Below are 17584 nucleotides of genomic sequence, written 5' to 3'. Positions count from 1 at the left end.
GCTAACATATGTAATTTCATTCTGCTGTCTCTGGCTTTGGTCTAGGCAGTCTGGAGGTGGCTGTGAGATGTGTACTGCCAGCTATATATCATAAAGCACTTCTATACAAATGAGCAGAAAGTCATATTCTCCTGTGGAACCAAGTGAAATAGTAAAGGAATCCTCTAAGTCTCAACAATCCCATCAAAATTTTTGGATGCAATTTCTTATACCTGGCAAATGGAAATACAGCTGCATTTTCAATGATCTAAAAAACTACTCTTTACATACCAGTGATGGCAAGCAAGTTAAAAATTTAATATCATTTATGGTTATGCAATATTCTGTGAAAACATAATTATTTTATATAATTGATATAGTAAAATGAAACTTGGTTGTAGAGCCAGGAGTGAGAATAAATTCATTCAAGCACTATATCCTTTACTTAGGATATATGTGACTTTAAGCCAAATAACTTTTCTGAATCTGTTTTTTTCTCCATAAAATTCAGCTAACACTATCTAGTTCATTCAATTTTTGTGAGGCTTGAATAAGATGTATAATATATAGAATATTCTGCAAGTAAAACTTATTATATGACTTATAATATCCAAGACTTAGCATCATAGAATCTCATATTTGAAAGAAACATGAGAGGACATACAATACATGCATCTTTCTTCTCTAACATTTAAATATATCTGTCATCTCTGTTTGGCCATTTCCAGCAATGGGTCCATACTATTTAGGATGCAGGCCATTCCATATTTGGCAAGCGTCTCAGATTGGGCTACCAAGGAAGCATACCAAAAGGGGAAACTTAGGGTGGAGGGCATTTATCAGGGAGTGTCTTTGGATTGCCATCTCAATAAGGGAGGGAAGGAGGAAGGATTGGCAGAGGAAGAAGTCCAACCACCATACACTACCAATGAAGGATTCAGCTGAACCCATGGTGGGTTTAGGCTTGCAATGGCCCCTCAAATGGCCCCAAGTTTGGGCTGGAAGATTAGGCCTTTTATTCCTCCATCTTGAACAGCCCCTAAAGCTGGCTTCCCTGGAAAGAAGTGCCATCTTGGGCAAGAAAATCCCCACAGAGGGTTAAAAACCAAGGATCTTCTTCTGGTTGTTCTCATGCATCTGGTGGAATAACTCCTTCTTTCTCCAAGAGGACCTGGGCATCCCAGCATCCACCTCAGCAGGTCCTGCAGATAAAACATCTGGTCTTACATTGAACTGACATCTTCCCTGTGACTGTCATGTGGGCTAATCTCTTTTAAGCCAGTTCCAGTCTTGTCAGTATTCTGACAGACAATTCTTTACTATATTTTGGCAGCACTGTTGCTACAACACAGTCGAGCATCAGTGAATTGCAGGGACATGTTCTGAGAATTATGATTTTGTCATTGTGCAAACATCATGGACTATACTTACACAAACTAAGATGACTACCAAGTCATTTGGTGATATATTTTTTTTCTAAAGACTTATTTATTTATTTGAAAGAGTTACACAGAGAAAGAAAGAGAGCCAGAGAGGGAGAGAGAGAGAGAGAGAGAGAGAGCGCGATCTTCCATCTAATGGTTCACTCCCCAGTTGGCCACAATGGCTGGAGCTGCGCTGATCTGAAGCCAGAAGCCAGGAGCTTCTTCCTATGTGGGTGCAGGGGCCTAAGGACTTCTACTGCTTTCCCAGGCCATAGCAGAGAGCTGGATCAGAAGTGGAGCAACAGGGATTCGAAACAGCGCCCATATGGGATGCCGGCACTACAGGGCGTGGCTTTACCCAATACGACACAGTGCTGACCCCTGAGATTGTCACAGTATGTGTGGTCCATCAGTGATCAGAACATTGTCCTGTGGCACATGTCTATACTGACACACCCATGTACCCGGATGTGTATATATACCATATATAACTCAAATATATCATCAAAGCTGCAATATATATTTGTACATATGTTTATATACATATACTCAACTACACTTAACACCTAAGCTTCTGCTGTCATAATGATTTCCTTTACTGGAGACCATAAAATGAGTCTGCTCCTCTAAGAGAACCAGATTGGGAAATCAGGAATTCTGTTTTGGATATATTAGGTATAAATCACTTTCAAAGGAAAATGTTGGGGAGGTGTTTGAATATATATCTGGGGATTCAAAATGGAGTTTACACTAAATAACTGAGAGTTTATGTTTTTATAGTAATTGAATATATGTGGTAGGGGTGAGATTATGAAAAGAGAGGATGAAATAATAGAGCAGAGAGAAGAAATCCATTCTGGTAGGCATGTTTGGTTTTCTTTGGTCAGAAAATGGTATTTACAATCACATAAAAATTCATTTAGTTGCCAATATTAAAAAATCAGGAGATTCCACATAATCCAACTTTAAGCTACTCTTGAAAACCTAGAAGCTCTGGTAATATTTATTTTGTATTACTGTATGCCAATAATGAACTGGGCCTAGATTTCTCCTTTAGATACTACATTTTTTCTTCGTGAGAGGACTTTTATGTGGTCTGCTTTGCTTTATTAGGTTGCTCTCTTACTCTGTGTATAAGCATTGACATAATGTGAGACTTGAAGAACATCAGCACTGAAAATCTGGCATATAGAGTGAAACCTGTAATGGAGCCAGAAAGAAAGGCTAGAGACTTAGAGGTGTGGAACCTCTAAGTTAAGAGTTAAGAGACACACATGGTAAACTGTGTGAAACTCTTTAGAGAACAGATACCAGCCACTCACAGGAAGGGTGGAGCATTGTGGATGGAAGCCAGACTGGAGTGGATTGAGGAATAGATGAAGGTTGGGAAAATGAAGAAAAGAATGTGCATAGCACTTTGAGAAGTGTAGATTTGAAGGTGAAGATAAATATAGGTATTAGTTGGATAGGGAAGTTAGGCTGTTTTGAAATAGGGGTAGAGGTGTTAAAGATAAATGGAAAGAGAAGTAGAAGTATTCCCCCTCACAAATTTACTCTTTCACTTTTAAATGGTTTGAACTATATTCTGAAACATGGGAAAAATGAAAATCAAAGGTGTTAGTGTGTTGTTAAAAACAAGCATTCCCAAAGTACTTTGGTAGTGGACAGCTTAGATTGTACAGTTAAAATTGAAAGGGAGAACTAATTAGAAGATGAAGAATTTACTCTTTGAATTATTTAGTCCAATGCTTCATGCCCACATTTTGCTTTTAACCAAGAAAATCTTGTCTGACATGCTTAATTTCTTTGGAAAGGAAGGTTTTTAATTTAAGTCTCATGCATTATTCAGATAAACAATGTCTTTGACAAAAAAGAACAGAGGCATTTTTGCATGATCCAAGTGCACAGGTAGATTATGTGACTTTGATACACTATTTTTTAAAGTGTTAGTTCCCTTTATCTGGGATAGGAATAAAAGTATGAGTCTTCTTACTATAAACATTTCACAGATTCTTTTGTTGGACACATCATGAATCACTCTAGTTGATTAGAGCAGGCACTTGAGCCACAGGGCACTACAGCCATTTTGGTGGCTTCCCAGGGAGTGCTTCTCAGGTGCTCAGCAAATTTCACTGCCTCATGCTGCTCAACCAGCGGCTTTGTTCTGCTTTTGGCACAGCATGGTCATATGTCTCAAACTGGCAGAAAGGGTTCAGAGTCCAGACTGTGGCCATAAACCCTCAGGGTATGTGATATAGTATGGAGTAAGGAAAAAACCTAAAGGACTCTCTCTCCTTTTGTGTTCATTTCTGTTAGGGAAGTCAAATTATCTTAAGCCTCACTGTGTTGTGAGGGAAGTAGAATTTTTTTTATTGTTTATTATTCTTTTCTCCTTAGACCTGATGTGTTTGGAAGCCAGACCAGAGGTAGAGTTTTACCCCTGTATTTATTTTCAACTAGAAGTATCATAAGAATCACTTCTGGAACTTTAAAACGTAGATTCTCAGGTTCACCCTTCTACCAATAATATTTATATTTCTATAAGTTTGTCCCATATATTTGCAATTTAAAATTTATTCATTTGAAAGAGAAGGAGAGAGAGCGAGTGAGAGTGAGCATTTTAGGGTTTAGTCCTGAAATTCCCACAATGACTGGGACTTAGTTGGGACTGAAGTTAGGAGCTGGGAACTCAGTTGAAATCTCCATACGAGTGGCAGGAGCCTGATTACTTGAGCTATCACTGTTGCCTCCCAGGATATGCATTAGCAAGAAGCTAGTCAGGAGTTGCAGCCAGGAATTGAAAGCAGTTACTCAGATGCGGGATGTGGACATCTTAACTACCATGCTAATTGTCTACTCTGTATTTGCATTTTTAACAAGTTCCAAAGATGGTTGTACTACATACTGATTGTTAAAAGCACTGTCCTGTATATTCATATCTTTTCTCTCTATCACCCTCCAAAGAGCAGATGTTACTCGAACTTCAGATGGTTTTAAACTGACTATTTAATATGTTTCTTCATTCAACTCTTCCCGGTTCTTCATCTAATCAATAGATCTTTGAAGTGTATGTCTGAAATAAATAGACAGAACTAAGTGACAGCCATGCCCATGAATATAGAGTTTTCATTCCTTCTCTCTCCCTCTCTCTCTCTCCCTCTCTCTCTTCTACTTCTTTCTATCTCTCCCTCTCTCCATTCTTCCATCTTCTACCTACCCATATATCTTATTCATTGATTCATTCATTCATGGCATGTTTATTTATATTTGCTGAGCAACTTCTATGTGCTAACTGCAATGGATATAAAGGTGAGAATGGCAAACCAGGTCCATCAATTCACGGGGGGAAGTCATTAACCAAATGATTACATGAAGATGTAATTACTTTGTATACACAAACAACACCATGGTAAAAAAGAACTTTTAAGATCAGTCTCATTCACAATAGCTACAAAAATTTTAAATACCTTAGGATAAATTTAACCAAGAATAGAAATATTTCTTTCTTTTTTTTTCTTTTTTAGAATAATTTTTTTAACTTTTATTTAATGAATATAAATTTCCAAAGTACAGCTTATGGATTACAATGGCTTCCCCCCCATAACTTCCCTCCCACCTGCAACCCTCCCCTTTCCCACTCCCTCTCCCCTTCCATTCACATCAAGATTCATTTTCAATTCTCTTTATATACAGAAGATCAGTTTAGCATATATTATGTAAAGATTTCAACAGTTTGCACCCACATAGAAACACAAAGTGAAAAATACTGTTTGAGTACTAGTTATAGCATTAGATCACAATGTACAGCACACTAAGGACAAAGATTCTACATGAGGAGTAAGTGCACAGTGACTCCTGTTGTTGACTTCACAAATTGACACTCTTGTTTATGGCATCAGAAATCAGCCTAGGCTCTTGTCATGAGTTGCCAAGGCTATGGAAGCCTTTTGAGTTCACCGACTCTGATCACCTCCTCCATGTAGGTTGTAGTCAGAGTGGAAGTTCTCTCCTCCCTTCAGAGAAAGGTACCTCCTTCTTTGATGACCCATTCTTTCCACTGGGATCTCACTTGCAGAGATCTTCATTTAGTTTTTTTTTTTCTCCCCAGAGTGTCTTGGCTTTCCATGCCTGAAATACTCTCATGGGCTTTTCAGCTGGATCCGCATGCCTTAAGGGCTGATTCTGAGGCCAGAGTGCTGTTTAGGACATCTGCCATTCTAAGGGTCTGCTGTGTTATAAGGAAAATTATAAAACATTAAGGAAAGAAATAGAAGAAGAATCAAAAAATGGAAAAATCTTCCATGTTCATGGATTGGAAGAATTAATATAAAAATGTTCATACTACCCAAAGCAGCTTACAGATTCAATGCCATACCAATACCAAAGACATTCTTCTCAGATCTAGAAAAAATGACCCTAAAATTCATAGGAAATCACAAGAGACCCTGAACTTCTAAAGCAATCCTAAACACTATAAATAAAGTTAGAAGATCACAATCCAAGATTTCAAGATATATTACAGGACAGTTATAATCAAATCAGCTTGGTACTGGCACAAAAATAGGCATGCAGACCAATGGAACATAATAGAAACACCAAAAATTAATCTATGCATCTACAACCAACTAATATTTGACAAATGAGCTAGAATCACTTCCTAGATCTCTGTATGCAGAAGAATAAAACAAGACCCTTACCTTACCCCATATATAAAAATAAACTCACAATGGATCAGGGATCTAAATATAAGACCTGAAACCATCAAATTATTAGAGAAAAACATAGGGGAGTTACTGCAAGGCATTGGCATAGGCAACGATTTCTTGGTTAAGATCACAGAAGTACAGGCAATGAGAACAAAAATAGATGAATGAGATTCCATCAAGCTAAGAAGCTTCTGCACTGCAAAGGAAACAACAAAGTGAAGAGGCAACTGACAGAATGGGAGAAAATATTTACAAAGTATACATCTGATATAGGATTAATGTCCATGATCTATCAAATGGTCAAGAAACTCAATGATAATAACAAACAGTCCAGTTAAGAAATGGGCTAAGGATATGAACAGGCATTTTTCAAAGGATGAATCACAAATGGCCAACAGACACATGAAAAGGTGCTGGATCACTAGCCATCAGGGAAATGCAACTAAAAACCATAATGAGGTTTTACCTCACCCTAGTTAGAATGACTATCATCCAAAAGCAAAAAAACAACAAATGCTAGTGAGGATATAGGGGAAAAGGTACCCTAATACACTGTTTGTGGTCATGTAAACTAGTACAACCACTGTGAAAGACAGTCTGGAGATTCCTCAGAAATCTGAAAATAGATCTACCACAACCATCCCACTGCTGGGAATATACCCAAATGAAAAGAAACTGCATATGAAAGAGTTATCTATACCCCTATGTTTATAGTAGCTCAACTCACAATAGCTAAAATAGGTAATCAACCCAAATGTCCACCAAATGATGACTAGAGAAAGAAATTGTAGTATATATACACGTGATGGAACACTACTCAATCATAAAAAGGAATGAAATCCTGTCTTTCACAACAAAATTAATGTAACTAGAGACTATTATACTTAGTGAAATAAGCCAGTCCCCAAAAGACAAATATGTTTTCCCTGATCTGTGTGAACTAATATATAGAGTACAAAAAATATAATGTATATGGGTGAGATAGATATTTTCAGGTTTGATTATTGTTTGTAGCCCTTGTCTATACTCTTGAGGAACAGTGGTTTTTCTATTTACTACTTGTTAAATTCTTTGTTTATTGGAGGATTAGGTTTTTGTTATTGTGAAGAAAATTGAATGCACTAATTGTGAAAATTAAAAATAAGGAAAGAATGAGGAAGGTAGGAGTGAAGGAAGGTGGGGAGTATCATTATGCTTTTAAACCTGCATATGATACATAAAATTTGTTTCTTTATATAAATAAAACAAAGTAAAAATAAACTGTGATAAAAGCCACAAATGTTGAGGTGAGATTAGTAACTTTAGAACTGAACTGAGAAGCCAGGAAACATTATCAGATGAAGTAAACTTTTGTTAAACTATGAAGGGCGCAAGATGTATCAATAATTTAAATAATTTTAGATTAGTACTTTTTTTTTTTTTGACGGGCAGAGTGGCCAGTGAGAGTGAGAGACAGAGAGAAAGGTCTTCCTTTGCCGTTGGTTCACCCTCCAATGGCCGCCACGGCTGGTGTGCTGCGGCCAGCGCACCTTGCTGATCCGATGGCAGGAGCCAGGTACTTATCCTGGTCTCCCATGGGGTGCAGGGCCCAAGGACTTGGGCCATCCTCCACTGCGCTCCCTGACCACAGCAGAGAGCTGGCCTGGAAGAGGGGCAACCGGGACAGAATCTGGTGCCCCGACTGGGACTAGAACCTGGTGTGCTGGTGCCGCAAGGCAGAGGATTAGCCTAGTGAGCCGCGGCGCCGGCCTAGACTAGTTCTTTAAGTGGACTGCAAAAGGTGAAAATCCTGGATGTGAGTTTATTTTAAATTTCAATATTTTCTCTAATTTTTAAATTCATTTAAAAAGTTTTAAAAAAACTTTTTTATTTGAAAAACAGAGTTACAGAGAGATGGGGAGATATCTATAACTATATCTATATCTATATCTATATCTATATCTATATCTATATCTATATCTATATCTATATACTCTTCCACTCACTGGTTCATGAGCCAAATTGCCAAAACAGTCAAGTCTGGGCCAGGCCAAAACCAGGAGCCTGGGACTCCATCCTGGTCTCTTACATGGGTGGCAGGGGACCAACTAATTGGACCATCTTGTGATACTTTCCCACATGCATTAGAGGGAGCTGAATTGGAAGTGGAGCAGCCAAGACTCAAACCAGAGTTAGTATGAGATGTTGATGTCTCAGGCTATGGCTTAACCTGATGCTCCACAACTATGCTGCAGCCCCAATTTCTTTTTTAAGAATTCAAACTTCCAGAGCAGTTGCAAATACAGTACATGGCTTTTTTTTTTTACCTTGAACCATTTCAAAGTTTCCAGTGTGACACCCCATCATCCCAGAGTACTTTATGTGCATTTCTTTCAAATAAGGATATATATATATATGGATTTATTATTATTATTAATTACCATATTGTGTTTATATATATATAAGGATTTATATATGTATATATATAAACACAATATGATAATTAAATTCTGAGAAGTAACATTGATTCTTTGCCAATTTTTCCAAATCAAGTCGTTAGTAATCAAAGATCCTATTTGAAATTCATGTTACATCTAGTTATCATGGTTATGTAACCATGTAAAGTTGACTTTTATATATATTTGCTTAAGATTTAAATTTACTATTTATTCAAATTGTTAGAGGTAAAGAGAAATAGAGGGATCTCATTCACTGGCTCACTCTCTAAATACCTGCAACAGCCAGGACTGAGCTAGGACAAAGCCAGGAGCCAAGAACTCAAGCGAAGTTTGCCATGTGGATGGTGGGGACCCAAGTACTTGATGTACTGGTGACTCCCACTGTATGTATTAGCAAGGAGCTGGAATCAGAAGCAGAGTTGGGACTTGAACCCAGCTTAAATGAGTTGTAAGCATCCCAAGCAATGTCTTTACTGCCATGCTAAACAGCTGCTCTTGCTTTTGTCTTAAACATTTCCTCAATCTTCGACTTCCAGGACTCTGTGATTCCTGTTCTTGTCTTGATCATTCTGGGCTTCCTCTATGCCTCTCATTCCACCTATCACTTCTGGTTCCTGCTCAGACACCACTGCCCCTCCATAGGATGTCTTCTATGTGGTTCTCCCCTCATTCCACTTGAGCTAGGGCATATCACACCAGGAAGATTTCTGCGGCCACACTCTCTACAGCTTGCTCAGGCTGACATCCTGGTTTGGGCTTCCTTTTCAAGTTAATGCATTCCTTATCCCACTTAACCTGGGACACCTTGTGCTGTGTCATCTCATATGGGGAGACATGCTCCTCAGGCTGCAACCTGGGACACTTTGTGCTGTGTCATCTCATATGGGGAGACATGCTCCTCAGGCTGCATGGTCTCTGCTATGATTTCAACAGCTTTTGTGTCACCAAACTCACATTGACGTTTAAATCCCCAACTCTTACAGTTAATGGATTAATGTTGACAGACTAATAGTGGAGACTTGATTTAATTTTGGCATCTAGGAAATAGGCTTAGTGGGTGGTCTTCAGGTCACTGAGGGCTTCATCTCATGTTTTTCCCATGTTATTCCCAGTCACTTTACAAGATGGTTGGTTATATAAGCTGAATGTGCTTTCAGTCTCTCTTTGCTTCCTGGCTAATCAAATGATCATCCCTTGGACAATCTTTGGCCTCATCAGATGACAGTCTCATGGGGTCAATTAATCTGGGACTCTGAACCGCCAATCTGAGAGCCAAAATAAACCAAATTCTCTCCTAAGATGCTCCTCTCAACTATATTAGAAGTAGCAAAAATCTGACTAATATAGAAAATTGGGGCTGGAAAAGTAGATTTATTACTATTTATCTGAAGATGTGGAGGAGTCTTTGGAATAGGTTTACTGGAAAGATTGGAAGAGTCTGGAGGAACATGCTGGACAAAGTCTAGAATGCTGTATGCGGAACACTATGGGTAATTCTGGTGATGGCTTAGAAGACCAGAATGCAGGCAAAAATGTGGACTGGAAAGGCCTTATTGACATCTCAGATTTAAATAAGAAATCAACTGAGTATCTGACTAAAGGCCATCCTTGTGAGAATGAACTGGCCTTAAAAGCTTTCAAAGTATTACAGAGAAGCACCACTGAGACCCTGTCTGTGTAGTATCTGGAAAGAGCTATTAATCTTATCCACCACGTTTATTTGATTTTGATGATGAACACACTGGGTCTGTTTCATTTTAGTAATCTGCTGAAAACCTGTGCAGTCCTTTGTTCTTTATACATTCTTTATCTATTCCCAGAAATGTCTTTATTTTTAAAAATATTTAATTTATTCTCATCTACTTGAAAGTATGAGATAGAAATAGAGATAGCGATAGAGAAAGAGATATAGATAGACTTTGCATTCCTTGGTTCACACCCAAATGCCTGCAAAAGCCCCAGGCTGAGTCCAGAGCCTGTAACTCATTATCTGTTGCCTCCCAAGATGTTTTAGAAGAAAGCTGGATCTAAAGTGGAGTAGCAGGGATTTAAATATGGTATGTGGGCATACCAAGTGGTGGCTTCACCCACTGTTGCATAACACTTGCCCCTCCACCAGTGATATTTTATTACCCTTCTTTTCAGCATATCCTGTCTCTAAAAGGTGTTTGTAACCAATCATGTTCCAGAAGCAGTAATCTCCAACCTGTAAGAAATTCATTCCCATTTACCTAAAGCTTGCTTACTTGGGCCAAACTAAGGTATGTTCACTGTGTAATGATAAACGGAATTTCACTGTCATGGATTCATATATTAAGACTAGAATCTTACCCTTTGGAACACTTTCCCAGAGTCATCAGAGGTCCTTGGACTTGTTTCTCCCTGGCCTAGGTCGTCACTCATACTCTGGTCTGATAAACCTTATATTAGGTTTTTTTATATAGCCTTTTCATGTTCTTTGACAGTAGTTATATGGTGGAAAAGAAACTAGATGTTTTATGTCCATGTCCTCAGACTCTTGATGGTTTGGTGGAGGAGATGATAAGGCAGCAAAGAGTTCAGGCGGCAGCATGGGCATTATTGGCCGCTACTATTAAGTTTTACTATGAGAACCAGGAACAAAAAGGGGCAGCACAGACTTGGAGAATTCGCAGCCTGGTCTGAGATGGAAAGAAGAGAAAGTGGAGTGTTTGGGATAGGAGAATGCAGTAGAGAAACTGCTTGCTCAAAGAGATCAATGCCAGTAAAAGGGAGCCATATGTTAATGGGAAAGTAAATGGGAGAGACCTGAAGGCATTCAGAGATCTTCAAGGCAATCTCTTTCACTACATTCCCACTACAGGCTCAGAATTGCAGATTTGTTTCAAATATTTTTCAGGGCAGAATCCTTTAAATAAAGAGCCCCAGGATACCCTGCTTGCCTATGACCAGCTCCAAATTCTTCCTTGCTGATTACAGGCATGTTCTCAGAGTGGTGAATCTTGGCATCACCCACACAATGCTAGTTTTCCAGGTGCATAATGTGAGTTATGGGATCATGGTGACTTCAGTGAGGTTTCAAAAGTGAGCTCAGGAGGACAGCCAGAGTTGTGCTACTGGGTTAGTGGCCCTACATGGAGCAATACATAATGAAGCTTTGAGAGTAGAGTGCTAAGCAGATACCAGAAAAGTAGAGGTGCTATCAAAGTGAGACAACTGCTGAGGAAAGCTGCAACCAGTGTGCCACCCCAACACCAGCATGTAGCCTCAGAGAGCAGCCATGTGAGCAGAGACCAGCAGAGCTAGGGACACTGCCACCTGGATTTAAAAGGATGTTTCAGACAAACTGAGGGCCAAGAAAAGAGAGCAGTCACAGGGTCAAGGTCATTGCAAAGAGCCTCCACTAGGGCAATATCAAGTAGAAAGAAAGTGGGGTCAAAGTTGCCATGGATGGGGCTGACGCTGTGGCGCAGCAGGTTAATGCCCTGGCCTGAAGCGCCCAAATGGGATGCCAGTTTGAGACCTGGCTGCTCCACTTCCAGTCCAGCTGTCTGCTATGGCCTGGGATAGCAGTAGAGGGTGGCCCAGTCCTTGGGCCCCTACACCCATGTGGAAGACCCAGAACAAGCTCCTGGCTCCTGGCTTTGGATCGGTGCAGCTCTGGCCATTGAGGCCATCTGGGGAGTGAACCAGTGAATAAAAGACCTCTCTCTCTCTCTCTCTCTCTTTCTATCTGTCTCTCTCTCTCTCCTTCTCAACTCTCTGTGTAACTCTGACTTTCAAATAAATAAATAAATCCTTAAAAAAAAGAGTTGCCATGGAGAGTCTCCAACAGGAAAATTCCTGCAGAGAGGAGATACCAATCTGTGGGAACTAAAGCTTGGGCTAGCAAGGCTGTAGCCAGAGGCTACATAGCTTGTTGGGAGAGAGCCCCCACCACAGTGTGCTCAGGATGCCAGACATGAAACTTTGAAACTAATTGTTTGCCCTACTTGTTTTTGGGTCTTGCTTGGGCATACTTCATCTTTTCTATTTCCCTGTCTCCTCCTTTTGGAATGGAAATATATACCCTGTGCCTGTCCTGCCATTGCCTCTTGGAATATATAACTTGTTTTTGATTGTACAGGTTCACAGATGGAGGAATTTGCTTTGAATCTCAAATGAGACTGTGCACTTTTGAATTAATTTTGGACTAAGTTAAGACTTTGGGACTTTTGGGGACACTCTGCATTGTGGGATGGACATCAACTCATAGAGGTAAGGCATGAAATGCCATGGTTTGAAAATAGTTTGGGGGTAACCGAAAGGCACATGTGTTAAAAGTATTTTTTGTGTGTGCTTGTCTGGGTCTTTTTCCCCCCAGGAACTTTTTATTTAAGGTATACAAACTTCATGCATTTCATAAATGTAACTTTAGGAACAAAGTGATCCTTCCCACCATACTTACCCTCCCACCTTTCCTCATCTTCTCTCTTCTATTGCCATTCTTATTTTCTACTTAGATCTATTTTCAATTAAATTTATACACAGAAGATTAACCTACACTAAGAAAAGAGTTTAACAAATACTATGAAAAAAATTGTTCCTCAACAGTTTTGATTTCTTCTATGATCCACTGTTCATTCAGGACCATGTTCAGTCTCCATGTGTTTGCATACGTTCCTGAATTGCTGATTTCCAGCTTCATTCTGTGGTGGTCAGAGAAGGTGTGTGGTAAGATTTCAATTTTTTTGAATTTGCCAAGTCTTGCTTTATGGCTTAGTATGTGGTCTATCCAAGAGAAAGTTCCATGCACTGGTGAGGAGAATGTCTATTCTGAAACTGTAGGATAAAAAAACCCTCAATTTATGGATTGTATGGATTTCTTTAATTCATGGATTTGCTTCTGATGACTTCTAAGTAATCCTATCATTATTTTTTGAATTCCATTTCTGGAAGTTCTTCAATCTCTTTTTGTTTTCCCATTCTAGTACTGAAGTGTTGTGTTGCTTTGGAAGCATCATGTTGTCTACCTTATTCTTGTTTCTTGAATTAAGGCATTTATTTTTAGGCATTTGTGGAGATTCTTGTTGGTTTTCTTTCCCCTGTGATGACTTACCTTTTAACTATACCTCTGGCTTAGTGGAATATCTGCTCTTTCAGTGGAAAGAGCCGTGAGCTGGGGTATTAAGTTTTGATTCCTAGAGTCTTGTGATAGTGGATTAAGGATGGAGTTAATCGAGTTATGATGTCTGATGATGGGGCCTTGGAAAGTGATTAGATTTATCAGGTTATTAGAGTGGATCCCCTGTGATGGGATGATTGTGGTTCCATAAAGAGAGAGAAACAAGTGTGAAGGAAGAACATGGTCTCTCCACCTCTGCTTCCTGGCTTCTCATGTAGTCATCCCTCTGGCATCCTCCAGTTTCACTGGATGCCTAACCAACAGGCCTGACTGACTGTAGACTGTAAGCTTCCAAACTTTAAGCTGAAATAAACCTGATGACTCAGACACTGGATGCCACCTTCCCCTTGAACATCACCCTCACCCCAATCAGGCTCTGACACCTTGCTCTCTATGCTGCTTGGAGTTCCCTTCTATTCATGTTTTTCCAGCTTTTGCTACTTTATTATAATATTTTCTCTATGCATTTAAAAATGCTGATAATTAGCCACAGCAGTATCTTTGATCCTGTTTGTGTAAAACATATTTTATCAAACCATTATGAATGTTTCCTAAGTCTAAAACTCTATGAATGTAATATTATTATTTGTCTGCCATTGTAAATTTCTGCTTTAGGATAGACTCCTAGAGGACTGGCTAGGTAAAAGTTTCAACCTTTTCTTTCTCTCTTTCTTTCTTTTTTTTTTTTTTGACAGGCAGAGTTAGACAGTGAAAGAGAGAGACAGAGAGAAAGGTCTTCCTTCTGCTGGTTCACCCCCCAAATGGTTGCTATGGCCAGCGCGCTGCGCCAATCCAAAGCCTGGAGCCAGGTGCTTCCTCCTGGTCTCCCATGCGGATGCAGGGCCCAAGGACTTGGGCCATCCTCCACTGCCTTCCTGGGCCACAGCAGAGAGCTGGCCTGGAAGAGGAGCAACTGGAACAGAATTCGGCGCCCTGACCGGGGCTAGAACTGGAGTACCGGCACCGCAGGCAGAGGATTAGCCTAGTGAGCCATGGTGCCAGCCCAGCATTTGTTTCAAAAGAGTTTTGTACTTGAAAGGCAGAGTTACATACACACACACACAGAAAGAGATGGGGCGGGGGAGAGAGAGAGAGAGAGAGAGAGAGAGAGAGAGTGTTAGCTCAATCTTCCATCTGCAGGTTCACTCCCCAAATGGCTGCAGCAGCTGGGGCTGGGCTGAGTAGAAGCCAGAAGCCAGGAGCTTCATCTGGGCCTCCTAAATGGGTTACAGGGGTTCAAGCACTTGGGTCATCTTATGATGCTTTCTCAGGCACATTAGCAGGATGATGGATTGGAAGGGGCACTGCTATACCTGAAGCAAGTCACAGAGAAGTGCCACACATTGAGAATTTGGAATGATTCCTTTGTTAAGCTGGCAGCTAATAGCATGCTCACACCTCTAGATCTCTGGATCCAGAACAGAGGCAAGGGTTGGTCTTTTAAAGCTGAAAGTCACAGTCCCATTTGGGGAGGAACAAATGGGAACATGGTACAAGGAGGTTTACATCTGGCCTTTATTGTTTTACAAAACAACTGCAGGTGCTATTCAGAACAATTAAGGGTCCTGAATTTACTGCCAAACAGTGTTCAGTGGAGGAGAGATCCTGGAGCCACAGCCTGGGTTTTGAAAAGTCCTGGAGTTGGTCACATGATGGGAGGGTAGTGGTGGAAATGGTGCCATTGGGCAATATGGAGTCACATCAGTTTCTCGTGCTGCTTCAGAACAGTCAGGACTGAAACTGGCCCTCGTGGGATGCTGGTATCACAGGATGAGGCCTAACCTGCTTCACCACAACACTGCTGGACCCAAATATCTTTTTTTAATTTCATGTCCTCCCATTCACAATACTGACCATGCATGAGGCCTGGGATGAAGTGTTTATGGGGAAGGTTTACTCTGCCTCCTCTTTCTGTACAGTCAGTGTCAGGACACAGCCTGTGGTAAGCACCGGGAAGCTGTTCCCAAACATTTTAAGGTTTCATTAATTTTTTTTGTTTTGTTTTTTTGAGAGAGAGAGAGAGAGAGAGAGAGAGAAATTGAAATCTTCCATCTGCTGCTGCACTCCCTGAATGTTTGCAACAGCAAGGGCTGGCCAGGTCAAAACTGAGAACTAGGAATTCAATTTAGGTCTTCCCCATGAGTTGTAAGGGACCTAAGTGCTTGAGCCATTACCTGCTGATTCCAAGGGTATGCATTAGGAGGAAGCTCTGGAATTGGGAGTGGAACTAAGACAGGAACCCAGGCCAGTGTCCTAAGCAGAACCTTACATCAAGTGCTTGCTCCCCAACTTTCTTGATATATATTTTCAAATAACCATTTCAGAAATGTTATATATTCAATGATTCCTATGTTAATTTATAAAGGCAATGCCATGTCAATAAAAATAATTTTAAAAAGCAGGTATATGTTGATCATAAAGTTTGTTTAGAAAAATAAAAAATGGTTAGAAAAGCTCTGAAAAAGAAAATCAATGAATGGATGTAGGGAAATGACCCTTGTCAGTTGTCTAATTAAGAGTAGATAAAAGTGAACAAATAGAAGGCCAGTGAAACAGAATAGAAAGTCCAACAGGAGATAAGTGTTAAATTTCATATATGAAGAAGGTGATATCGCAAATAGATGTGATATGTGGTACTAGTATATTTTAATATCAATGTGGAAAAAGATCATATTGGATGTTTTCCTCACCTGCTGGGATAAATGGAAACGTTTCAGAGAAGTAACCATAAAAATTAAACATGTAGTGGAGCTTCTCTCCTCCCTTCAGTGAAAGGTACCTCCTTCTTTGATGGCCCATTCTTTCTGCTGGGATCTCACTCACAGAGATATTTCATTTAGGTCTTTTTTTTTTTTTTGTCACAGTGTCTTGGTTTTCCATGCCTGAGAAACTCTCATGGGCTTTTTAGCCGGATCTGAATGCCTTAAGGGCTGATTCTGAGGCCAGAATGCTGTTTACGACATCTGCCATTCTATGAGTCTGCTGTGTATCCCGCTTCCCATGTTGGATCATTCGCTCCTTTTTAATTCTATCAGCTAGTATTAGCAGACACTGATCTTGTTTATGAGATCCCTTTGACACTTAATCCTATCATTGTGATCAATTATGAACTTAAACTTATCCCTTTGACTAGTAAGATGGCATTGGTACATGCCACCTTGATGGGATCTTTCTCTGAAGGGAGGAGAGAACTTCCACTTTGACTATGGCCTTGTCTAAATAAGACCAGAGTTTGTGAACTCAAGAGGCTTCCATAGCCTTGGCAGCTCATGAGAAGAGCCTCAGGTGATTACTGACATCATAAATAAGAGTGTCAATTTTAAAATCAACAACGAGAGTCACTGCGCACTTGCTCCCCATGTAGGATCTCTGAACTTAATGTGTGGTACTATGTGAATTAACAGTAAAACTACTACTCAAACAGTACTTTCTACTTTGTGTATCTGTGTGGGTGTAATCTGTTGAAATCTTTACTTAGTATATACTAAGTTGATCTTTGGTATATAAAGATAATTGAAAATGAATCTTGATGTGATGGGAGAAGGAGTGGGAGATGGGATGGTTGTGGGTGGGAGGGAGGTTATGGAGAGAAAAGCCACTATAATCCAAAAGTTGTACTTTGGAAATTTATCTTTATTAAATAAAAGTTGAAAAAAACTTAAACATGTAAATATAGGAGAAATGTTGAGCTTTTACTATGAGCCACAACTATGAGCATAAAAACTGATAAATTTAATTACATAAAATCTTTACCATAAATAACTAAAGCAAAACAGCATAAACAAAAAAAGATGATTGACAACTGAAACAAAGGGAAAATAAATCTAATACAATTATGCATTACATAATGACTTTTGGTCAACAATGGACCACATATATGACACTCTTTCCTAA

The 17584-nt window shown here is 39.7% G+C and overlaps 1 non-coding gene across 1 annotated transcript; it reads right to left on the bottom strand.

Moving 5' to 3' along the window:
• Window positions 1-15517: 15517 nt before the first annotated feature.
• On the bottom strand, window positions 15518-15649 carry LOC127487196 (small nucleolar RNA SNORA51). The gene has a single exon (XR_007913761.1). It is a non-coding gene; the product is annotated as a small nucleolar RNA SNORA51 (small nucleolar RNA).
• Window positions 15650-17584: the final 1935 nt, after the last annotated feature.

Source organism: Oryctolagus cuniculus, chromosome 9, assembly GCF_964237555.1.
Source record: "Oryctolagus cuniculus chromosome 9, mOryCun1.1, whole genome shotgun sequence".
NCBI lineage: Eukaryota > Metazoa > Chordata > Mammalia > Lagomorpha > Leporidae > Oryctolagus > Oryctolagus cuniculus.
Note: the sequence above shows the minus strand (reverse complement) of the source record. Positions and strands in the feature narration are given on the sequence as shown.